At 48.0% G+C, this 4,938-nt stretch overlaps 10 non-coding genes and 1 pseudogene across 10 annotated transcripts; all 11 read right to left on the minus strand.

Moving 5' to 3' along the window:
* Positions 1 to 19: 19 nt before the first annotated feature.
* Positions 20 to 138, minus strand: LOC123118566 (5S ribosomal RNA). Its single transcript, XR_006458115.1, has one exon. It is a non-coding gene; the product is annotated as a 5S ribosomal RNA (ribosomal RNA).
* A 367-nt stretch (positions 139 to 505) lies between these two features.
* Positions 506 to 624, minus strand: LOC123118607 (5S ribosomal RNA). The gene has a single exon (XR_006458157.1). It is a non-coding gene; the product is annotated as a 5S ribosomal RNA (ribosomal RNA).
* A 367-nt stretch (positions 625 to 991) lies between these two features.
* On the minus strand, positions 992 to 1,110 carry LOC123118707 (5S ribosomal RNA). The gene has a single exon (XR_006458251.1). It is a non-coding gene; the product is annotated as a 5S ribosomal RNA (ribosomal RNA).
* A 366-nt stretch (positions 1,111 to 1,476) lies between these two features.
* Positions 1,477 to 1,595, minus strand: LOC123118781 (5S ribosomal RNA). Its single transcript, XR_006458317.1, has one exon. It is a non-coding gene; the product is annotated as a 5S ribosomal RNA (ribosomal RNA).
* Positions 1,596 to 1,961: 366 nt separating this feature from the next.
* LOC123118631 (5S ribosomal RNA) lies at positions 1,962 to 2,080 on the minus strand. Its single transcript, XR_006458178.1, has one exon. It is a non-coding gene; the product is annotated as a 5S ribosomal RNA (ribosomal RNA).
* A 367-nt stretch (positions 2,081 to 2,447) lies between these two features.
* Positions 2,448 to 2,566, minus strand: LOC123118377 (5S ribosomal RNA). The gene has a single exon (XR_006457920.1). It is a non-coding gene; the product is annotated as a 5S ribosomal RNA (ribosomal RNA).
* Positions 2,567 to 2,933: 367 nt separating this feature from the next.
* LOC123118489 (5S ribosomal RNA) lies at positions 2,934 to 3,052 on the minus strand. Its single transcript, XR_006458033.1, has one exon. It is a non-coding gene; the product is annotated as a 5S ribosomal RNA (ribosomal RNA).
* Positions 3,053 to 3,419: 367 nt separating this feature from the next.
* LOC123118321 (5S ribosomal RNA) lies at positions 3,420 to 3,538 on the minus strand. Its single transcript, XR_006457867.1, has one exon. It is a non-coding gene; the product is annotated as a 5S ribosomal RNA (ribosomal RNA).
* A 367-nt stretch (positions 3,539 to 3,905) lies between these two features.
* Positions 3,906 to 4,024, minus strand: LOC123118559 (5S ribosomal RNA). The gene has a single exon (XR_006458108.1). It is a non-coding gene; the product is annotated as a 5S ribosomal RNA (ribosomal RNA).
* A 367-nt stretch (positions 4,025 to 4,391) lies between these two features.
* LOC123118378 (5S ribosomal RNA) lies at positions 4,392 to 4,510 on the minus strand. Its single transcript, XR_006457921.1, has one exon. It is a non-coding gene; the product is annotated as a 5S ribosomal RNA (ribosomal RNA).
* Positions 4,511 to 4,877: 367 nt separating this feature from the next.
* On the minus strand, positions 4,878 to 4,938 carry LOC123118807 (uncharacterized; annotated as a pseudogene).

A 4,938-nucleotide genomic window follows, 5' to 3' on the forward strand; every position in this document is an offset into this window, starting at 1 on the left:
CGGTTTCCACCCCTAAAAGGGAATGCAACACGAGGACTTCCCAGGAGGTCACCCATCCTAGTACTACTCTCGCCCAAGCACGCTTAACTTTGGAGTTCTGATGGGATCCGATGCTTTAGAGCTGGTATGATCGCATCCGACATGTTTCCCCGTCTTCGTCCCTTATGCTTGTTACTCCCAGGTCCGCTCCAAAGACGATTCTACATTCTCACTACCATTACAACCGTTCCCTAACAATGGATAATGTCCTATACTACTTACTCTCCCGCTCAATCACGGAGACGAGTTTTCCACGGTTTCCACCCCTCCCTCCATACCGCAGCAACACGAGTTTTTTCCACCCCTTTTAGAACGCGCTCTTTGCGCCACAAAGCCGCCATAGGACGCGCGAGCAATGAGCATCGAGCTTAAACATATCGCAAACGTCAAAAATAATATAACGGGATTAATATATATTACGCATGTGCGATATGTTTGTCACAAGGCGCAAAAAATAATTAAAAAGGGAATGCAACATGGGGATTTCCCAGGAGGTCACCCATCCTAGTACTGCTCTCGCCCAAGCACTCTTAACTTTGGAGTTCTGATGGGATCCGGTGCTTTAGTGCTGGTATGATCGCATCCGACATGTTTCCCCGTCTTCGTGCCGTATGCTTGCCACTCTCAGGTCCGCTCCAAAGACGATTCTACATTCTCACTACCATTACAACCGTTCCCTAACAATGGACAATGTCCTATACTACTTACTCTCCCGCTCAATCACGGAGATGAGTTTTCCACGGTTTCCACCCCTCCCTCCATACCGCAGCAACACGAGTTTTTTCCACCCCTTTCAGAACGCGCTCTTCGCGCCACAAAGCCGCCCCAAGACGCGTGAGCAATGAGCATCGAGCTTAAACATATCGCAAACGTCAAAAATAATATAACGGGATTAATATATATCGCGCACGCGCGATATGTTTGTCACAAGGCGCAACAAATAATTAAAAAGGAAATGCAACACGAGGACTTCCCAAGAGGTCACCCATCCTAGTACTACTCTCGCCCAAGCACGCTTAACTTCGGAGTTTTGATGGGATCCAGTGCTTTAGTGCTTGTATGATCGCATCCGACATGTTTCCCCGTCTTCGTCCCTTATGCTTGCCATTCCCAGGTCCGCTCCAAAGACGATTCTACATTCTCACTACCATTACAACCGTTACCTAACAATGGATAATGTCCTATACTACTTACTCTCCCGCTCAATCACGGAGACGAGTTTTCCACGGTTTCCACCCCTCCCTCCATACTGCAGCAACACGAGTTTTTCCACCCCTTTCAGAACGCGCTCTTCGCGCCACAAAGCCACCCCAAGACGCGCGGGCAATGAGCATTGAGCTTAAACATATCGCAAACGTCAAAAATAATATAACGGGATTAATATATATCGCGCACGTGAGATATGTTTGTCACAAGGCGCAAAAAATAATTAAAAAGGGAATGCAACACGAGGACTTCCCAGGAGGTCACCCATCCTAGTACTACTCTCGCCCAAGCACGCTTAGCTTCGGAGTTCTGATGGGATCCGGTGCTTTAGTGCTGGTATGATCGCATCCGACATGTTTCCCCATCTTCGTCCCTTATGCTTGCCACTCCCAGGTCCGCTCCAATATGATTCTACATTCTCACTACCATTACAACCGTTCCCTAACAATGGATAATGTCCTATACTACTTACTCTCCCGCTCAATCACGGAGACGAGTTTTCCACGGTTTCCACCCCTCCCTCCATACCGCAGCAACACGAGTTTTTTCCACCTCTTTCAAAACGCGCTCTTCGTGCCACAAAGCCGCCCCAAGACGAGCGAGCAATGAGCATCGAGCTTAAACATATCGCAAATGTCAAAAATAATATAACGGGATTAATATATATCGCGCACGTGCGATATGTTTGTCACAAGGCGCAAAAAATAATTAAAAAGGGAATGCAACATGAGGACTTCCTAGGAGGTCACCCATGCTAGTACTACTCTCGCCCAAGCACGCTTAACTTCGGAGTTCTGATGGGATCCGGTGCTTTAGTGCTGGTATGATCACATCCGACATGTTTCCCCGTCTTTGTCCCTTATGCTTGCAACTCCCAGGTCCGCTCCAAAGACGATTCTACATTCTCACTACCATTACAACTGTTCCCTAACAATGGATAATGTCCTATACTACTTACTCTCACGCTCAATCACAGAGACGGGTTTTCCATGGTTTCCACCCCTCCCTCCATACCGCAGCAACACGAGTTTTTTCCACTCCTTTCAGAACGCGCTCTTCGCGCCACAAAGCCGCCCCAAGACGCGCGAGCAATGAGCATCGAGCTTAAACATGTCGCAAACGTCAAAAATAATATAACGGGATTAATATATATCGCGCATGTGCGATATGTTTGTCACAAGGCGCAAAAAATAATTAAAAAGGGAATGCAACACGAGGACTTCCCAGGAGGTCACCCATCCTAGTACTACTCTCGCCCAAGCACGCTTAACTTCGGAGTTCTGATGGGATCCGGTGCTTTAGTGCTGGTATGATCGCGTCCGACATGTTTCCCCGTCTTCGTCCCTTATGTGTGCCACTCTCAGGTCCGCTCCAAAGACGATTCTACATTCTCACTACCATTACAACCGTTCCCTAACAATGGATAATGTCATATACTACTTATTCTCCCGCTCAATCACGGAGACGAGTTTTCCACGGTTTCCACCCCTCCCTCCATACCGCAGCAACATGAGTTTTTTCCACCCCTTTCAGAACGCGCTCTTCGCGCCACAAAGCCGCCCCAAGACGCGCGAGCAATGAGCATCGAGCTTAAACATATCGCAAACGTCAAAAATAATATAACGGGATTAATATATAGCGCGCACGTGCGATATGTTTGTCACAAGGCGCAAAAAATAATTAAAAAGGGAATGCAACACGAGGACTTCCCAGGAGGTCACCCATCCTAGTACTACTCTCACCCAAGCACGCTTAACTTCGGAGTTCTGATGGGATCCGGTGCTTTAGTGCTGGTATGATCGCGTCCGACATGTTTCCCCGTCTTCGTCCCTTATGCTTGCCACTCTCAGGTCCGCTCCAAAGACGATTCTACATTCTCACTACCATTACAACCGTTCCCTAACAATGGATAATGTCCTATACTACTTATTCTCCCGCTCAATCACGGAGACGAGTTTTCCACGGTTTCCACCCCTCCCTCCATACCGCAGCAACACGAGTTTTTTCCACCCCTTTCAGAACGCGCTCTTCGCGCCACAAAGCCGCCCCAAGACGCGCGAGCAATGAGCATCGAGCTTAAACATATCGCAAACGTCAAAAATAATATAACGGGATTAATATATATCGCGCACGTGCGATATGTTTGTCATAAGGCGCAAAAAATAATTAAAAAGGGAATGCAACACGAGGACTTCCCAGGAGGTCACCCATCCTAGTACTACTCTCGCCCAAGCACGCTTAGCTTCGGAGTTCCGATGGGATCCGGTGCTTTAGTGCTGGTATGATCGCATCCGACATGTTTCCCCATCTTCGTCCCTTATGCTTGCCACTCCCAGGTCCGCTCCAAAGACGATTCTACATTCTCACTACCATTACAACCGTTCCCTAACAATGGATACTGTCCTATACTACTTACTCTCCCGCTCAATCACGGAGACGAGTTTTCCACGGTTTCCACCCCTCCCTCCATACCGCAGCAACACGAGTTTTTTCCACCTCTTTCAAAACGCGCTCTTCGTGCCACAAAGCCGCCCCAAGACGCGCGAGCAATGAGCATCGAGCTTAAACATATCGCAAATGTCAAAAATAATATAACGGGATTAATATATATCGCGCACGTGCGATATGTTTGTCACAAGGCGCAAAAAATAATTAAAAAGGGAATGCAACATGAGGACTTCCCAGGAGGTCACCCATGCTAGTACTACTCTCGCCCAAGCACGCTTAACTTCGGAGTTCTGATGGGATCCGGTGCTTTAGTGCTGGTATGATCACATCCGACATGTTTCCCCGTCTTTGTCCCTTATGCTTGCAACTCCCAGGTCCGCTCCAAAGACGATTCTACATTCTCACTACCATTACAACTCTTCCCTAACAATGGATAATGTCCTATACTACTTACTCTCACGCTCAATCACGGAGACGGGTTTTCCATGGTTTCCACCCCTCCCTCCATACCGCAGCAACACGAGTTTTTTCCACTCCTTTCAGAACGCGCTCTTCGCGCCACAAAGCCGCCCCAAGACGCGCGAGCAATGAGCATCGAGCTTAAACATGTCGCAAACGTCAAAAATAATATAACGGGATTAATATATATCGCGCATGTGCGATATGTTTGTCACAAGGCGCAAAAAATAATTAAAAAGGGAATGCAACACGAGGACTTCCCAGGAGGTCACCCATCCTAGTACTACTCTCGCCCAAGCACGCTTAACTTCGGAGTTCTGATGGGATCCGGTGCTTTAGTGCTGGTATGATCGCGTCCGACATGTTTCCCCGTCTTCGTCCCTTATGCTTGCCACTCTCAGGTCCGCTCCAAAGACGATTCTACATTCTCACTACCATTACAACCGTTCCCTAACAATGGATAATGTCCTATACTACTTATTCTCCCGCTCAATCACGGAGACGAGTTTTCCACGGTTTCCACCCCTCCCTCCATACCGCAGCAACACGAGTTTTTTCCACCCCTTTCAGAACGCGCTCTTCGCGCCACAAAGCCGCCCCAAGACGCGCGAGCAATGAGCATCGAGCTTAAACATATCGCAAACGTCAAAAATAATATAACGGGATTAATATATATCGCGCACGTGCGATATGTTTGTCATAAGGCGCAAAAAATAATTAAAAAGGGAATGCAACACGAGGACTTCCCAGGAGGTCACCCATCCTAGTACTACTCTCGCCCAAGCA

The sequence above is a fragment of the Triticum aestivum genome, chromosome 5B (genome assembly GCF_018294505.1).
Source record: "Triticum aestivum cultivar Chinese Spring chromosome 5B, IWGSC CS RefSeq v2.1, whole genome shotgun sequence".
NCBI lineage: Eukaryota > Viridiplantae > Streptophyta > Magnoliopsida > Poales > Poaceae > Triticum > Triticum aestivum.